The sequence below is a fragment of the Cicer arietinum genome, chromosome 4 (assembly GCF_000331145.2).
Source record: "Cicer arietinum cultivar CDC Frontier isolate Library 1 chromosome 4, Cicar.CDCFrontier_v2.0, whole genome shotgun sequence".
In the NCBI taxonomy this organism is placed as follows: Eukaryota; Viridiplantae; Streptophyta; class Magnoliopsida; order Fabales; family Fabaceae; genus Cicer; species Cicer arietinum.
Genome location: NC_021163.2, coordinates 24,332,376 through 24,352,047, shown reverse-complemented (window position 1 = coordinate 24,352,047; position 19,672 = coordinate 24,332,376). Strand labels below are relative to the sequence as shown.

Genomic DNA, 19,672 nt, shown 5'->3' with positions numbered 1-19,672 from the left:
AATGCGTCTTTCTGATATGTTGATGCAAGCGAGAAAGAAGCGTAAGTGTCCAACTTGGATGGGAGAAAGTGTTTGGAATGATCTTGAGAAGATATGGATGGATCCGTCGTATAAGGAGATATCAAATCGAGCTAAGAAAAATTGTGCTTCTTCTAAAGGAGGAGTTGTCCATACAGGTGGATCTATATCCATTGCTGAACATACCATCTGAATGGTACGCTTTCTATGTCAAAGTCTTCACTGTATAACCATTTAATGTTTGACTCCAGGACATGTCTACTATTTGCTATTTTTATTGTTTTGTTGTATTGCTGTTTCAAAATGCAGAGTTATTTTGCTAAAATATTTTGTTGTTTTTCTTTTCTGGCGAAATTTGACTCTCATTTTGTTCACGATTCTGTTGTTGTTTATTTTTTGTAAGGCTGAAGAGTTAGGTAGAGACCCCACATTGGATGAGGTCTTTTTAAAAACTCACAATAAAGAAGAAGGACAACTCTTGGGTTGATGAAAGAGCAAAAAAAAAAAACATATGTAAGAAATATTAAATCATTTATTAGTTCTTTCATTTGTATTTCTTGTAAAAGTAATTTGACTATGTTGCATGATTTTCTATTTGAGTAGGAAACATTTCAAGGTAAGTTGCAACAAGCCTCTAAAGGTGGGGAAGCATCTAGTAGTTGTAGCCAAGTGGTTAATGTGGAAGCTCGCTTAGACATGGGGGAAGAATAAAGGGAGGATCTATGGTGCTGGAGATAGATCCTCGCTTTATAGACCAGGTGTCGCAAGTCTAGTTCCAGATTCTCGTCCATCTAGAGGTTGCGCCAATTTCTTGTCTCAACAAACTAACGAGATAGCTGCACAGATAGCAGCATTTGAGGAGCGAGCAAAAGCGGCAGAACACGAGGCACGAGAGGCGCGATAGGAGCTAAGGAAAGTTGAGCAACGTCGACAAGAGGAAGTTCAATAAACAGAGCAACACACTACATAACTACAGATGTAGCTAGCAACATTGGCAAAAAGTGTTGCTTCCATACAGGCTGAGTCATCCTGTCGTCGTCGTCATCCAGATTATGACGAGGATGAGTCTAACGATGATGACGGCGAGGAGTAATATTGGTTTCAGTTTCAGTTTTGTATAGTAGTTATGACTACTTATTTTGTTTAGACTTGTAGGCATTATCTATATATATTTCTACGATAGTGTCATTATGTGTATTTTGAAACTTATGGCAGTAACAATGTGCTTATTTTGGGAATCATGGTAGTGTAAATTGTCCTTATTTTGAGACTTATGGAAGTCATAATGTGTATTTTGAAAACACTATTTACATAATATTTCACTTTGTTTTGACAATGATGTTTAATATGCTTACAATTAATTTTAAATATATATTAAAAAATACAGGAAACTGTAAAAAAACAAAAATAGAATTAAAATTATTTTTTCATTACCCACAGAAAATTCATGGATAAAATTATCAATATCAAATATAAAATAGTAGACTTTGTCACGGATGGTCCGTGAGTAATGTAACTTACGACTTTTCCGTTGATAAGTATCTACTATTTTATCTACGACAAATCTATGAGTAACGTTACCCACGGAGACTCAGTGGGTCATATTACCCACGGACAATACTTAAGTAAGTGTGTCCCACGGCTTGTCCGTCGGTAAATATTTTTCTACGAGCGATTTAGCTAGGAACTCGTGTCCGTGGGTAATCCGTGCGTAATTTTACGTTACCTATGGACAGTCCGTGGGTAAAGATAAAATTTGTCGTAGGTAATAACCGTTTTTCTTGTAGTGACTATGTGAAGGTACAAACACGAGAAAGGGGGTTGAAGTGTGTTTGTCTAAGTTCGATTTTTTTTACTAATTTATTTCAAACTAGTTTGGGTTTGGTGACTTACTTAGAATAAAAGTAATAGCAATTAGGTTAAGTGATCAGAAGCAGAAGTAAAACAAAAATTGTAGAATTAAAGTGGGACAAGATTTGGTTCATCATCAACTTGGTAGCTATGTTCAATCCCCTCACTTGGAAGGATTAAATTCACTAATTCAAAACTTGAATTACACAGCAACAGACACTACAAGTCAATCTTCTCAAAATAACCTACAAGTCAATCTAATACACAAATCTTCTTTCACACTCTTGCTTGATTTGAGTATGAGTGGATTCGAATTATTCTTGTATCTTGACAAGTTTTTGATTTGGCTGTCTTCTTTTCATATTAAATTCTTTCAATTTCAGCCATGGACTTTCTTGTTGTAGTGAGAGGTTGTGTTTCTTGAATAATGATAGTCACAGACGGAGTTACATGACTTAGAATTAGTGGCATTGGGCAAATCATCTTGTTGAAACTTCAAAGTACGTGCAACATTAGAGGTTGCATATTAGAGGCAACATTTGGAATGTGTTGCACTATTTTTATTAGTGGATTGTGAGCTTGGAATCTATTATTTGAACAATCTCTTTAAAGTTAGTTATACCTTGATATGAACTTTTCATATTCATGTTGTGTTGGTGCACATAAGAGATATGCAAGGGCTTTAGAGTCATGCTTCCAATTCAGTCTTCAGTGGCAGTCTTCAGACTCAGTTTCATAATCATTATTCAAAGGCAGACTTCAGACCCAAACATCAAACCCAGACTTCAGACCCAACCATCAGAGGCAATCTTTGTAACCTTCAAAGGCACGTTACTTTCAAAGGCATATGTTCAGAGGGAACACATATATACTTTGTATTCCTCTGATCTCATCCTCTAGTCACTTCCTATGGTGACTTTCTCTAGTGACTTTCCTCCGATCACTTCCTTTGGTACCTTCCTCTGATTTTCTTTTTCCAATATTTGTATACTGAATGAAATCATTAATACAAATTTATTGTTATCGTAAAATAGTTTTGTTAACATAAAAACTATAAGTGGAAATTCAACCTGGTTCCAACACTATGATCAAGGTTGATCATTTTACTTATGTTCATTCACAATATTGTTTTGCTCGCATTTGCGTCGAAATTGATTTGGAAAGGAAGTTTATCCCAAAAGTCATTATGAAAGCCATTGGGTTGGTGTTAAATATCAAGTACGAGGGATTGCATGATGTGTGCTTTGGATGTGGGAAATATGGACACAAAGTTAGCAATTGTTTCAATATTACGAGTGCTCCTTCAAACTCTGAAACTACAGTTCAAACACAGTTTTGTGATTAGAGTAACATGGAGGATAATACTATAGAGACCTGTGGAACTGATTGGGCGGTTAAGCCAGTTATGACTGCTAGGGTTGAAGAGTTGAGTATGGTTGATAATGAAATTTCTAGATTGCATTTGGGTCCAAAAATGAAAACTTTGACAATGGAGGAAAATCAATAGACCATTGTATAGGGGGAACATTGGCATTAAAAGGGGAGGTTTTGCTCTTAATGGTGATGAGTCCTCAACCTTTGGTCCTTGGATGTTGGTAAAATAGAAGGATAATGGAAGTATTAGAAACCAAAATCAGGTTAATATTATGACACTTAATATGTCACATAGGTGAACAGTAATGAGCAAAAATAAGGTTTACGTCAATAGGGTCCTTGTGTGGAACCAATTACTATTCAAGCATGTGGTAAAAACAATGAGAGCAAGGGGTACCAATGATAATCCCATGCAAGACCAATCAAAAGAATCATGTGTTAGGCCAACAAATAAGAAAATTAAGCCTACATTAGCTAGAGTTCTAAATAAAGAGGGTGGGAAGAACAAACAAACTAGGCTAAGACTCAACAATATCAAGCAAACAACACGTAGTGGATCTAGTAAAGCTAGTTAAACTTCGCATATGTTTGTGAAACTGGTCCAAGGGATTGTGGGTTCATTGATTGGGTCAAAAATTGAGAATGAGCATGAGGTTAAACCAAAATAGAACAATAATTCTCCTAAGGAGTGGGCTTTTAATGCTATGTTAGCTCAAATGAAAGAACTAGGAAAGGTCCAAGGAGAGTCTACACTTTGTGAGATTCTCAAGTAAATTCTTATCATGATGTTTCACCTCTTGTGGAATTTAAGGATGGCTTTGAGTTTAAGAGCCTAGATACTCATGGCACTTATAATGACTCTAATGCTAGTAAGAAGCATGGTGAATTAGAGCTTGGTAAGTCAAAAATCTCTGACATTTCTAAATGAATTTATTGGGTGGAATAATATAGGCACGTTAGGTAGAGGATTTTCAGGTCTTATGAAAGATCTTCAAAAGGAATATAACACAAATCATGTTTGTATTGTGGAGATGCATTCAAGTAGGGAAGGAGCAAAAAATATTGTTAATTTCTCTAGATTTACAAATTCTTTTATTGTTGACGTTGAAGGTCAATCTAGTGGTGTTTGATGTATGTAGAATGACCCTTAAAAGGTGGAAATTCTTAATTACTCTAAACAACGTGATCATCTTAGAGTGTCTTGGAAGAATCATTGACCTTAGCTCTTTACTTTTGTTTATGCTAGTCTTTATTTTAGAAAAATGAGTGAGTTGTGGAACAATTTAGAAGCATTAGCAGTGGATATTGACCGTTTGTGGACGGTTATGAGTGATTTCAATGAGATTTTGTCGAACATGAGAGTCTTGGGGGAATTGGCTCCCCACCTTATAGAAGCATTAATGCCTTCAGGGAGATGGTGCATGTTTGTGATTTGATCAATATTGGCTTCCAAGGTGATTATTTTACTTGGAGTAGAGGGCACTTGCAGGAGAGGTTAGATAGAATGCTAATTAATATGCAATGACATCTAGCTTTTCGTAAGGGAACTCTTTTCTATCAGCCTCGCTACAAATCTGATCATAGAGTTATTTTGGCATGTTTAGATCGGTTGCAGTCCCTCAACATGTGTAGAAGACCCTTTATCTTCTTAGTTTCATGGATTGTTCATGAAGATTTCTCTAGATTCATGATGCAAACTGGGAACCCTCATAGAAAATTCTCTCATTAACTACCTTCTTTCAAGCAAGATTTGGAAGTCTAGAACAAGAATGTGTTTGGAAATATCTTTAAATGAAAACATTCACTTCTTCGTTAGTTGGAACAAATTAGTAATAAAATGAACTACTCCTATAAAAAGTTTTTTTTTCAGAAGCAACAATGCATATGGAAGAAGTATGAGAAAATTCTCCATCAAAAGGAAATTATCTAGTTTCATAAGTCTCGTGCCAAGTGGTTGGCTCATGGAGATAGAAAAACAAGTTATTTCTATGGAGTCACAACGAGTTCGTAGAAAGAAAAACTCATTTTCTATTATGCAAAATTATTCAAGTAATTGGGTGAGTGATGCACCTCTTCTTGATTCCTAAGCTACAAATTATTATAAAGAGTTTTTCACAATAGATGGACAAAGTGAAGACTTCATCCTTTCTCAAAGTTTTCCTAGTTTGAGCAATGATGAGCTTGCTAATCTAGAAAGGCAAGTTACTAGGAAAGAAATATCTCAAACGTTGCATAGTATAGGCGCCTTTAAAGCCATTGGTAATGACGTGTTACAAGCTATATTTTACCAAACACAATGGGTTATTGTTGGAGAGTCCTTTGTGCAAATGGTCAAAGAGATTTTTGAAGATCATACTCAAGTGGTTGCGGTTAAAAATGCGTTAATAACTCTTATTCCGAAAGTGGAACTAGTGGTGAATATGAAAAACTTTTGGCCCATCAGTTTGTGCAACGTCACTACAAGACTGTGACCAAATTTTTGGCCCGACTACTACGTTTTGTTATTGAATCTTTGGTGGGTCCTTATCATAGCATTGTTGTTCCTTGTTGGCATACTCGAGATAATGTCATTGTTGTGCAAGAAGTGCTCTACTGCACGACGAACAAGTGTGGATCTAAAAGTTGGATGACAAATAAAATTGACCTAGAGAAAGCTTATGATCGACTCAGATGATAATTTATGAAAGATACACTTATAACCATTGGGCTTCCTGAAATTTTTGTGTCCTTTGTTTGGCCATGTATTACTAATTCTATGTTTCAAGATTTGTTTAAAAATAATTTTTTTAATTTCCATTTATTTACTATAATAAAATTGTATACAATTTTATAAAATTGATTTTTTAAACTACAAAATTACCATAAAAAACATGACTTTTCTAAATACATTAATTTCTCTATCATGTCTCTATTTCTTCAATGAAAATTTTTAAAAACGATTTGGTTTTACAGTCATCTCATCTTGCAATAATTTTTCCATTACTCTCAACTTTTTGCATATTTTTTAGTTGTCATTCTAACTAATATTTAAGTAAATTGAAAGATTAATCACATGTTTGAAATGATTCACCAAGTAACGTACAATTAATCAAATTTCCAACTCGTAATGATGAACATGTTGTTATAGGTTAATTATCCATAGTCACTAACTACGCGTTAGTACTAGTAGAAATTTACAGAACAATTGAAATATTTTAAATTGAGCACTTCAAAATTTATTAGTTTAATCTATTTCTTAGGCATATTTCAAAATTGATTAATTACATTAAGTACTTATAAAGAATCAATAAATAAACACACAAAAGCAACAACAAAAAATTGTGTCAACATATGAACAATGTAAAGATAAAATGATTCAAATAAAATGCATAGAAACAACAAAAAAGGCGTGAAGAAATAGAAAAGGAGAAGAAAACTTACTTGATGAAAATCTAGATCAGAGTTGCATGGAATGAGAAAAACGGCTTTGAATACATGAAGGAGAAAACACAACTAATGAACTGATGGAGAAAACCCTAATAAAAATTGATGGAGCGGAATTTTAGATTTTCTAAAAAGGGTAAGGCATACATCATTTTCTCTCTTGGTGGGTGTGTTAAGTTTTGTATTTTTCTATGTTGTGTCATATTTCTCTTTCATCTGTCGCATGAGGCAAATGTGATAAGCTTTTAGCTTTTCATCTTTAGGCAAAAACTGATTTTTTTAACAAAATGAGTTTTCAAAAATCTGAAACAAACACCATTCAAATAATAAAAAATAATTTTTTATTTTAAAAAAAATTCATGAAAAAATTTGAAACAAACGCGGCCATTGTCTACCTGAGGGTGTCACTATCACGCAATCATGGTGATCGGAGTCGAGCGTACAACAATGGTGAGTTGATGAATATGAAAGAGTGAATGGGTACACATGAAAGGGTGAAGGGGGAAGAGTAAAATTACGAGTTTAACAATAAGCCTTGACTACATAAACATACATGGATATGGTTAAGATTAGAAAGAAAAAAAGTCATGTAATTTTGTTAAGTGATTATGTGTCACTTAAATAACTCTTAATCATGATCATACTATCCATGTATGATTGAATGCTATATTTATCATTTTCACTTGATACTTATATATATATATATATAGATATATGAGTTATTGTGTCATTCAAATGGATTTTTCATTAAAATAGTTAACAAATTTGTCTCTATATGAATAATAATGGTGAGTAAGTGTTTTCCTTTTTTTTTAGGACTTGTCTTTTAGAATGTCTTAAAATTGGCTTCGGTTTTTTTTTTTTTTTTTTTTGTTCGAGAAGAAATGATAAATCTTATCATAATTAACTCACACAACTGTCAGTTCCAGATTTAAACCAGCAACAAGACATCTAACTCAACACTATCGACATTTGTCAATTTAGTAGATAAAAAAAATGTTAAATATCTAATTTAAGCTGCAGTATGAAAAGAATATTATACTATAATATAATAAAATATTTTATCTTGTCTATTTATAAAAGATAATTGAATTAATTAATTAAAGTTACAATCTGATCGAGTAATTTTTATTTAAAATTATTTAAATACGACAATATAAGTTGTTTAGAAAATATCTCAGGGCTCCTATGCTAACCATATTCATGGTGCAATAATTTTCGTTATCTTATGCATATACCTTAACAAATCATATTTGTTTTTCATGTCTTATCAACTGTTACCGTGTGTTTGGAATAGGGGAAGGGAAAGTAAAAATGACACAAACGAAAGAAAATACAAATTTCAAAATTATATTTATTGTTTAATATCCATTAAAAGTGAGAGAAGATGGAGAAAAAATATAGTGAATCCTACAAAGATTCTTTCTCTCCATTTTAAAAAGAAATTAATATTTTTCTTCCAATTTAACCCCTACTTTATTTTTGTCATATACTTTGAGTTATTTTTATTATTTTAAAAGTATATCACTTTTAATATCTCATTTTCTATATAATTAAATAAAAAAAATGAAAGTTTTTAATTTTCTTTCTTTTAACTTTCTCTTCAACCAAACAATTAAAAAATCACTTTGTTTTCTATTATATTTTTTTCTTCTAACTTTGTATTCCATTATAGTTTTTAAGAGATTATCAACATTTTTATGTAACAACTTTTCCTTTTATATTGAATGAAAAACAAACTTTTATCTCACCCTAAACTATTACAATATATTTAATTAACATCAAGCAATGTGAGTAGCTCTGTGGTGTATTTAATTGGAGATAGATGGAGGGAAGAGAATATTTTAGATAAAAAGTATTTGGTTCAATTTTAGGAGGAAGAAAAACAAAATCTTCTTTTAAAGTGTTTGTTCTTATTTTATTTTAGAGAATTTTAAGCGGAGAGTTACAAAATAATTAAAAAAACCATTTAAAATATTTTTTCTTTACTTGAACCTAACACAAAACTATTAAAAATTATTTATCTGATCTCTTCAATTCTCTTTTGAAACAAATACATCTCTATTGTTTCTTCTCTCTCTTTGATGAAAGTCTATCTCTTCTTACTTTTGTTGAACTGACACAAACTTATATTTAGTTAAAATTAAAAACATATTACTCCAATGGTTTAGTTTATAAGTAAAAAGACAGATCTTAAACCGGATACGACTAAGGGTTCAAGCCTTGCTAGTGCAAATTAATTTGATAATCAATCTCATTTAGTTACCCATATCTATGTATTTTGCAACTATAATTGGTGGAACGATTTGTATACACAATTTGACCTTTCTTAAAGTCTCTATTTCACTCTCTTACAAAGTATTATTTAGGTATATGAGATGTAAAAATAACATTTTTCATATAACATCACCTAAATAAGATGAAGTTACTCACAATGAATTAAAACAAGACAAAAAAAAAAGGAACTGGAAGAAGTGTAACTAACTACAATCATCATATAATAAAAGTTCCAGATTTCGCTTAACATCATAAAACAGTTTTAATTAGACAAAGATTACGATGCATAAACTAACCATCCACAATCAATACATATAATAAATGATGATAACTCACTAAGCTAAAAAAAAGAGAATTTATAAAAAATTCAACACCTATAATGGAACCTTCTACCTTCTTCAACCAAAGCTGTTCTAGCCGTGAGAATTTTATTGGCAGGAAGTAAAGGAGGATCAAACACTGTACAATCTATCCAATCTTTCAAAAACTCCTCTTGTCCCCATATATCTGGAATCCATACTCTTCCACCCATTTCAACTCTATGCCTTTTCAACCTCTCTCTTCCACTTATATCCTCTGCCTCAACAATTTCTTTTGTATTTGTGTCATTTTGTTCATGTTCTTGTTCCTTTACATTGTTGTTGTCTTTGTCTTGGTTTGGTTTCTTCAATTCTTGATCAATTTGGTGGTCATGATGAGATTCAGAAGAGTATTGGTTAGCCATTGAACTTGTGTTGCCCTCTTTCATGCAAAATATGACCATATTATAATTGGAGAAACTTATATATATATAAAAAAGTTAATTGTCGTCTATTGTCATTGGAAAAAGAACTATGATATCAACAGATCACAATCATTCATCAGCGTGACTTTAAAGGTAATTAAGATAAAAGATAAATATTTTTATTCATATGACAATTGTAGTTCATTGATAATGTAAAAACAAATTACATTGAAAGTGTATATAAATTAAATCGATATAATAATTAATATGAATGATACGATTAACTCCTTTTATATGTGGTCTATGATAGATTAATACTTAAAAGTTGTTTGAAATTCTAATAGAAATTTGTGACATTTATCGGAACGGTCATCATGTATTTTATGATGAGACAATAATTCGATTGATGTAAAAATAAAATAAAATAAATATTTTTTTTAAAATTGAACTCGTTGAATCAACATTAATAAATCATTATTTCAAATATAAAATTGGAGAGTATGTTAACTAATTCTTTTAAATAATATTATCGATTTTCGTTAATATTTTGAGTAACTTTTAAATATGGATAGAACTGTCAAATAATTAATTGTTGTTGCTGTGTTTTCTGTGTGCTATGTGTATGGTTTATCTATCTCAAACTTTTTTGTGGGAAGTAGACTTGGAGAGTGGTATTGCTGTGTGTGAGTTAAGGAAAGGAATGAGTGGGAAATCAGTTTACACGTCACCCTCCACAAGACAAGATTGCGTAAGGCTAGTTTATTTTCTATGGTATGTGACAAAGGTACGTGTCTATTTTGAGGTGGGATTTTTAATAATGTGATGTGTGGTTTGGAATTTGGATGTTAGTTTCAACTTGCAAAAAGGAAAATTCTTATTTGGAAAATGAGAGAAAGAGAGTGGAGGGGGATGAGCGATTGATTCCTTCGATGGATTTTTTGAGGAAAGGATTGTGAGGTTGACGTTTATCTTAGGTGTATCATGTTTGCTTGGCTTCTATTTCTATCAATAAAAATGTTAATAACACAATTTTTAAGATATATTTTTTAATTTATTGATTGATTCTTATATGAGATACACTAAATTATGTTGGATTCACATAAATTCAGTGGATTATGTATGAATTTCAACCAATCAAAAAGAATATGTTAAGAGATGTATGTTAATTAAAGAGTATGTTAATAATATTTCTCTTTTGTCATTTGTAATATCGACCTACAAGATGGAAAACGTTAACTAAATAAAAAATTCAATTCAAACATATTTATTATTTATCTATTATCTATTATAATAATTAGCTTTAATTGCAGTTTTGGTCTCCTTATATTAGTTGAATCGCAAAAGTAGTTCTCCTATTTTATTTTTCTCCAATTTTGGTCCCAAAAAGAAATTTGGTCCAAAACTTAAATTTCATGTTTTTGCGTTTATTTAAGTTACATCATATCTCAAGATCTCGTGGGGTAACAATTGTACATGAAATCTATGATCATAACGGGGGAGAAAAATGACATTTCGTCATGTTTTGGACCAAAATTCTATTTGAATGACCAAAACTAGGGAGAAATAAAATATGGGGACTACTTTCGTGATTCAGCTAAAATAGGGGGACCAAAACTGCAATTATGCCTAATAATTAAAATAGAACCTTCCAAAAAAATTCATTTATGTTAGATTCTCCAATATTTGTCAACTCACCAAGATTTTGATGTGACACATTCCAAATTCATATTCTATTCCATTATATTTTGTTTCTTCAATATATAATGCAAACATTTTCACTTGCTCAAGTACAATTATTTCATACATTATATAATTTCAGCTTTAACTTATCACTCAATGACTCATCAATACACTTAAAAAGCTCTAATTACTTATCAAAACTTTCATTTCAATAACTCAGACAAAAAATTACAAACCATCTAATATCTTCAAATCATCACAATGCAAGTTCGACTACATACACACATCAAGATCTATGTCATATTATGTGTGACACACTATTAGTTCACGTATACTTCAATAATATTATTTTTCTATTGTCAATTATTGTTCAATATCATATATCAATATTATTGGATAGGAAATGAGTTTTTTTTTCCCTATGTTGAATGTGTCTCTCATAACATTTTTTTTTATATAATTAAAAAATCACAAAGCATAAATGAAACAACAACAAAAAATGAATAATATTAAATTTTTGAAAATGAAGAACTTTTAACTATTTCATTATTGACTCGAAACTTTCTCTGTCTTAAACATTCACAAACTTTTCTTACCTATAATTTTTTTCAACCACTCTTGAAGTTTTTTAACCGTGTCAAATAATTATTTGAACAATTCCAAACCATACACAAACGAATTGTTTCAATATTTTGCATTTAACAAATTATCACTCACTAATGAATATTATAATATATCACAAAGCAAACAATATTATTTAGTGCATGCTTAGATCGACAGTGAGATTGACATACTTAAGATGAACTTATAAAATTGAACGTGAAAAAGTATATAAATTTATAAATATAATGTTTTAAAACTAATATAAATTATATAAAATAAAAAAATATTATAGCTAAATGTATAACTTTAACAATAAAGAAATACATAACTATTTAACAAATATATTATTAGAAGAATCACTTCAATGAAATTAAAAAGTTTGAATAAACCAATTCCACATTTAAATATATTTTGCATGAATTGTATTAGTCAACAGTGTTTTACTTTTTATTTTGTACTAAAGCAAACATAGCTTATATATAATTATTCAAAATCTATGTCTTAAAGATTCACAAATTTTTCTTGTCTATAATTGTTTTTCAACCACTTTTGAAGTTTCTTGACCGTGTCAAATAATTATTTGAAAAATTCCGACACACACGAATGAATTGTTTCAATATTTTGAATTTAACAAACTATCACTCACGAATGAATATTATAATATATCATAAAACACACAATATTATTTAGTGCATGCTTAGACCGATAGTGAGAGTAACAGATTTAGGATGAACATATAAAATTGAAAACGTGAAAAAATACATAAATTTATAAATATAATGTTTCAAAACTAATATAAATTATATAAAATGAAAAAATATTATAGCTAAATGTATAACTTTAACAATAAAGAAATACATAACTATTTAAAAAATATATTATTAGAAGAACCACTTCAATGAAATCAAATAGCTTGAATAAATCAATTCCATATTTAAATATATTTTGTATGAATAGTATTAGTCAATAATGTTTTACTTTTTTTTTTTTTTGAACTAAAGTAAACCTAACTTATAAATAATTATTCAAAAATATATTTACCTTTAAGTACGTAAACACTTAAATATATTTTACTTTAAAACAAAATTAACATTACTATTTAAATTTCATATTATTGTTATTTTATACTCAGTAATGTTGGTATCTTGACCTCGAAATAACAGAAAATATATCAGTTTTCTTTACCAAATTAATCAGTATCAAGTGCACAGCGGAATTTAAATTTTGAGGCATGCAAAGTTAGCAATATAGAAAATTAAAGAGAGAGAGTTAGAGAAGAAAACACAGAGATTTATCCTGGTTCGGTTGTCAACAACAACCTACGTCCAGTCCTGAAAATCCAATCGGATTTCAGATTTTCTTCTCCTTCAATAGAAAGAATCAATTACAGATTGTCCAGTTTCCTCCCTGAAACCTATCTATCTTAATGATCCATTTCCTATTGAATACCCTCTGATCCTTGTAGATACTCGTCAACCTATCACAGAATCACAGTGCGACTCTTCCTTGTTGAATACTCTTCACCCAAGAAAGTAACCACCAGTTTCTAGCTGGATTTTCTACGTTCGTATTGGTTCAAAGATTTATTACAGAAAGAATAAAAGGCGTAAAACAAAAGGGTCTTCAATCTTTATAAATGTTGCTCTTCACAAATCTGGATATTCATGGATTGTTCTTGAGCACATTATCATTTCTCTTAGATTGTCAACAAACTGTATTGAGATCTGTAATCACAATTATGAAGTTGTTAGTTTGTTGCCATGAACCGTTTTTGAGAGCATAAGAGAAATTATGAAAGTTATGAAAAAAGTTATGTAAAAGTTATGATCAAAGTTATGTAAAAGTTATGATCAAAGTTATGAGAATAAAGATTGAAAGACATCTTATATAGTTTCTGAAAAACCAACTACGAAATCGATTTCCCAATCGATTTTGTAAAGTTATAAAATGAGCTAAATCGATTTGCCAATCGATTATCGCGATCTTGGTTTTCTTTAATCTTGAAACTATACAAGCTAATCGATTTACCAATCGATTCATTAAAACAACACTTTTCAGCAGAACATGTCCAGACCTGTCGAAATCGATTTCCTAATCGATTGCTGGGAATCTGTTTTGATAAAACTATTTTCAATCGATTACTCAGTCGATTTGCCAAACTTCAGAGTTCACTGTGTTTTCAACAAGTTTAATTCAATCGATTTGCCAATCGATTGGTTTCAAAACAGTGGCTCAGCTATTTGATATCAATCGACTTGTCAATCGATGTGGTGTCATGTTCCTGAAAAGTTTTTACCTGGTGTTTAATTCAATCGATTTGCCAATCGATTGGTTTCAAAACAGTGGCTCAGCTATTTGATATCAATCGACTTGTCAATCGATGTGGTGTCATGTTCCTGAAAAGTTTTTACCTGGTGTTTAATTCAATCGATTTGCCAATCGATTGCAACCAAACTTAATCAAAATTAAAGTGTTAACAATTGATTGTCCAATCGATTGTATTTGTCACAGGTGAGGTTATTTTTCAAATGATACTTTGTCAATCGATTTGCCAATCGATTTCCTCAGCACTGGATTGCCACTGTGACTCATCCAATCGATGTACCAATCGATGTGTTACCATCAGGTTTGATTTGTGAAATGTTCAATCGATTTACCAATCGATTTTCTCCAAATCAGAGGCTACTGACTTGTGCAGTTTTTCATTTTAATTAAGCTAATCGATTGCCTAATCGATTGCACATTCACAAACACTTAAGATTTCCTTACACCCTTGTTATGAAATCGATTTCCCAATCGATTTACATATTCAGAATTCAACTTTTGTTGATTTCTTGTGTTCCAAGCTATTTGATCCAAGTGTGTAGGATTGAATTGGTGTTCCTGAAATTTTGCTCAATTGAAATATTAGATTTATCATATTAAGTATGAATATTGTTGAATTGTGAATTATGTCAAAATTAGGAATCAAAGGATCAAAATCCAACAAGTAATATATTAAATTCTACCGCGTAACTCGCGAGTTAGTATCTAATTATTCATAATTATTAAGGTCCTTTTTTTAAGAAATCAAATAAAATTATAAAATAAAAAACCATTATTCAAAGCAGAAGGCGTATCAAAAATAACAATAGAATAATCTACAAAGATAGAGATACAAGATAAGAACTCTACTAAACGACTAAACAACCAAACACTTAATTCATAACTAACGGCTAGGATCAATCAAATTTAAGCATACAATTAAGTTGTTCCACCAATGACTAACATCGAAAGAAAAACCTGAAGACTTAACTTTAAGCCACAACAAACATAGTACCTTAGTGTGATCCACCAATTGGGCCACATTGCATTCCTTCTGTTTAAAAACTCGCTAGTTTCGTTCTTTCCAAATAGTCCACACACACGCCAACCACATAACTTGCACTTGCTGCCTTGATTTCTTGGTAGAAAAAAATAGACCTTGTATTTGTTGTGCATGAGGGGTAGCACAATTATGCATAGCACCTTGGACTCCCAACCAACACAAGACAAAACACCACAACTTTGCAAAAAATTGACACTAGAAAAGTAAATGATGCATAGTTTCCTCCTTCTCGCAACCTCTTGTACATAACATGTCAGTGCTATTTAAAACACATTGTCTTACTAGACTATCCTTCGTAGAAAAGCTATTAGCCATGAAAATAAAGCCACTTTGAGATAAACCAATTTGTTCCAAGAGAGCTCACATGATGGGATATCAGGATTGCTTTCATCTGTAACCAAATGATGATATGCTCATTTGATTGAATATTGATCTCCAACGTGTGACGTCAAAGCAACTTGCCCACCAAGTTTTCTTGCACAACAAATTTTTCCAACAATAGAACATATTCAGCTACTAGATTTTCCTCTGACATAAATAAGGTTTGCCTCCACCTCCAAACCCTTCCAATCCCCCACCCATTCCTGCACATCTCTATCGTCGAATTATTTTCATCTACATAAAGCCATACAACATATGAAACCTATCACACAGACGCCCCCTTCCAACCACGAGTCACACCAAAGTGAAGTGTCTCTACCATTATCCACAGCTTAACGAAGGTTATGCAAAAATAAATTATCCTGCCAACCACCTCACTTTCACAAATAAAAATGAGAACCTGCCTACAACAAGAAAACCTACTTGTACTCCAAACTAACCCAGAACCCAGATCATATTTTTGGTCCAAAACTTTAAACCATAAATCATGTAGTTCAACCCTCATCCTCCACGCTCACTTCCCTAATAAGGCACTATTAAACTCCCACAATCTCTTAACCCCCAAGCCACCATTCTCACGAGATAAACAATTTTTTCTCCTATTTAACCAAATGTACTTTCCCCACCTCCTCGCAACCTCTCCATAAGAATAATTTAAAAAGAGATTTAATGCGAGAAATGATACATGTCAGAGCTTTAAAGAAACAAATAAAGTAAATTGATAGGGCAAACAAACGGCTTTAAGAAGAACCAAGCGACTCCCATAGATAGATTGTGACTCTTCTAGCTATTGAGTCTACTCTGAATACACTCGATCACCGGATGCCAACAAGACAATCTACTCAGATTCCCTTCAATAGACCAACCTAGATACAAGAGTGGCAATCCACCTACTTTGCAATTAAGTACTACAACTACAAATAATAACATGTTGGTTTTGATAGCTCGAATATTGGTCCAACTCTTCTCTCCCATAATTAAGGTATCATGTGCAAACTACAGGTAAGTCATATGTAGGTCATCGTCCTCACCAGCACGCACACCTTTGAAGAGACCCACATTAACCGAAGAACTCATCAGTGCATTCAATCCTTCGGTAGCTATTAAGAATAAAAACAGAGACAAAGGTTTTCCCTGCCTTAACCGACAATTCAATCTAAACTCCTCTATCGGACTACCGTTCACTAGAACAAAAACAATTGATGAAGATAAACACTTTGTAATCCATCTCTTCCACTGCATTGGGAAGTTCATTTTATCCATCACTGTGTCCAAATAACTTCATTCCACCGAGTCATAAGCCTTTTTAAAATCAACTTTAAACAAAATGGTTTCTTTCTATTTTTGTTTTGCTTCATCAACGACTTCATTCACAATCAAGATCCTATCTAAAATCTAAGGATTTTTCACAAAAGTCAGTTGTATTTCTACTATAACCTTACAATCACCAATTTAAACCGAATTGCAAGCACTTTAGCCAACACCTTATACACACACTCCACCAAAGAAGTCAGCCTAAATTCATAAAAACTAATAGGATTGTCCTATTAAAAATATATTTAACAATAACATTAAAAATTATGAATAAATTCAAAACGGATTTTTTCTAAGTGTAAGTTTTATATCAAAAAGAGAAAATAATTTTAATCTCCTTCAAACACCAAGAATAAAATAAATATAAACAAAACATACATAAAGTAAAATGATAAAGAAAATGAAATATTAGATCGGTATTTATACTGGTTCTTTTATCTATCTTTGCTATTTATAGTACATACAGTCCTCTTCAATATGAAAGAGAGTTAATTCCTTTATTATAACATGAACATTTACAAAATCCATCGTCATATGATTGCAAATGTGTATTTAGCAATCTCTTCTTCCCTAAATGTTCACGAACCAGATCTTTTTATTTAAAAAAACAACTTCAACAACAATCTAAACCCACATTTCCAAGATGAAAACACCCTTTCGAACTTGTAAGACAAAATCACCCTAGAGAAATCACAAACTATAGTACTGAAAATAAATTTTTTTTTCCAGCCTTTAGACGATGTAGTTAGTTGAACCATAGTCGCTCATCAATGGAACAACCTTTCCATACAAAGAAAACTCTACATCTGATGTTTTTCTATCAACAACTCAATCACGCAAGAATTGATTCAAAAAAGTATTTAATTTGGATTCATTTATTCAATGAATGAATGATGAAGAATAAATAAAAGTGTTAAACTTAGAATGAAGAAACAAATCAGTTATGAAAGGATAAATATGGTTTAGTTATGAAAGGATAATGCAACATAATATAAATAACTTATGTGTCACTGCTTAAATTGAATTCTACAAGTCATGTGAATCGATTCGCAGATGTATGGGTCTATTCATAAGTGTTCAATAACTTAGAATTCCAGTCTTGAGTTGAATGAATCGATTTATGATATGTAAGTAGATTTTTCAACTTCTAGGAGGTTTGGTAAGGCAATTCACACCTCAAGTGAATCGATCCACATGTTTCAAACACTCTGAAATGATTTCAAGACCTCTATAAAATGATATACCAACACATAAGTCGATTTATGAAGTTAAAAATCACTTGAAAAGGGTTTTTATGCATTGCATGAAGTTCAAACATGTTTCTAACATGCACATAATATTATACATGATAAAATGAAGTTTCAAAATGGTTTTTCTTATTCACGGACTTTAGTTGATATTGAGAAGTGAAAAATCAACAAAGGCACACAAAACAATCTAATTAAAACTTAGTTTTGACATAAATCATAATTTTAAATCTATCATTTAGTCAAAAATAAAAAAAAAATTAAGTCTGTTCTAAGAAAACTTGCATTCACATAATAGTATTCTCCTCGCAATATTATTTAAAAGTTAATGCAAAGATACTATTAGAATAATAATATTAAATGTGACAAATTAGTAGATATTTAGTTGTCTCTTTTTAGTATCATTTTTCTTTTCATCTCTTAAAAATGGTAGTTTAGGATCAATTTATAAAATGGAATCACCTCTTTAGATCGTTTTTTCTTCTATTTTATCTAAATAAATAATTTCCACACATATTTAGATTTTCTTGCATGTTTTTTGTTGTGATTTTGTTGTCTTAGTGAGACATTGTTTTGTTCTTCGTATTGATGTCGTGTTTTGGTTTTTCATCTTTTTGTGGTGTTTGTTTGGTTCAAATGGACAAATTAGCTTTGATTCAATGCAATATCAATCAATGAATTTGATGTCGACAATGTTACAACTTTAGAAATATGGATATTATGCAAATTTTAATTTTGTCGTAGTTGTAGGTTTTGTCACATTTCTAAGCATTTTGTCATTTTACACTATTAACATGTGTGTTGTAGTTTATTTTCATATTCTTTTTTCGATTTTAACTACTTTGAATTATATTGTTCTCGGTCGAAGTAGTTTGTAACAAATTTTTATGAGGTTTTGAGTTCGAAATCGGGACATAGTATCAATCCTAGCAACATCAGCATTTACCAGTTAAGTTTGGCCTTACAAATAGTTTTATACTTTTTCAATGAATTGGAGGTAGAGTGTTGTCCCTCTTTATAAAGTTTTTAAATTTTGAATTAATAAATATCGTTTTTTTAAGGGTTAAATATATTTTTAATCCCTATAAAATTTTAATCTTTCAATTTTAGTCCATATAAAATAAAAATATAACTTTTAGTCTCTACAAAATTATCTAGCAAACAGTTTTAGTTTCTACTGAAACAAAATACGTTTAATTGCCCTTAAAATTTAAAAAAATTGATTGGTTTTCTTTAATATATTTTTTTTACCAAAATTTGATTATTTAATATTGACCCTGATATTTTTTCTATCTAAAATATAGTATGAGGATAATGATAAGAATGATATGGTAAAATGGTATCCTGGAAATAAAAAGGAGATCATAAGAGCTTGTGCAATGTTTTTTATAGTAGTGTATATTAAAGGGAAAG

At 30.9% G+C, this 19,672-nt stretch overlaps 1 long non-coding RNA gene across 1 annotated transcript; it reads left to right on the top strand.

The window, feature by feature from the left end:
• Positions 1–6: 6 nt before the first annotated feature.
• On the top strand, positions 7–1,271 carry LOC113785663 (uncharacterized). The gene is made up of 3 exons (XR_003471750.2): positions 7–214; positions 422–531; positions 622–1,271. It is a non-coding gene; the product is annotated as an uncharacterized lncRNA (long non-coding RNA).
• The last annotated feature ends 18,401 nt before the right edge of the window (positions 1,272–19,672 follow it).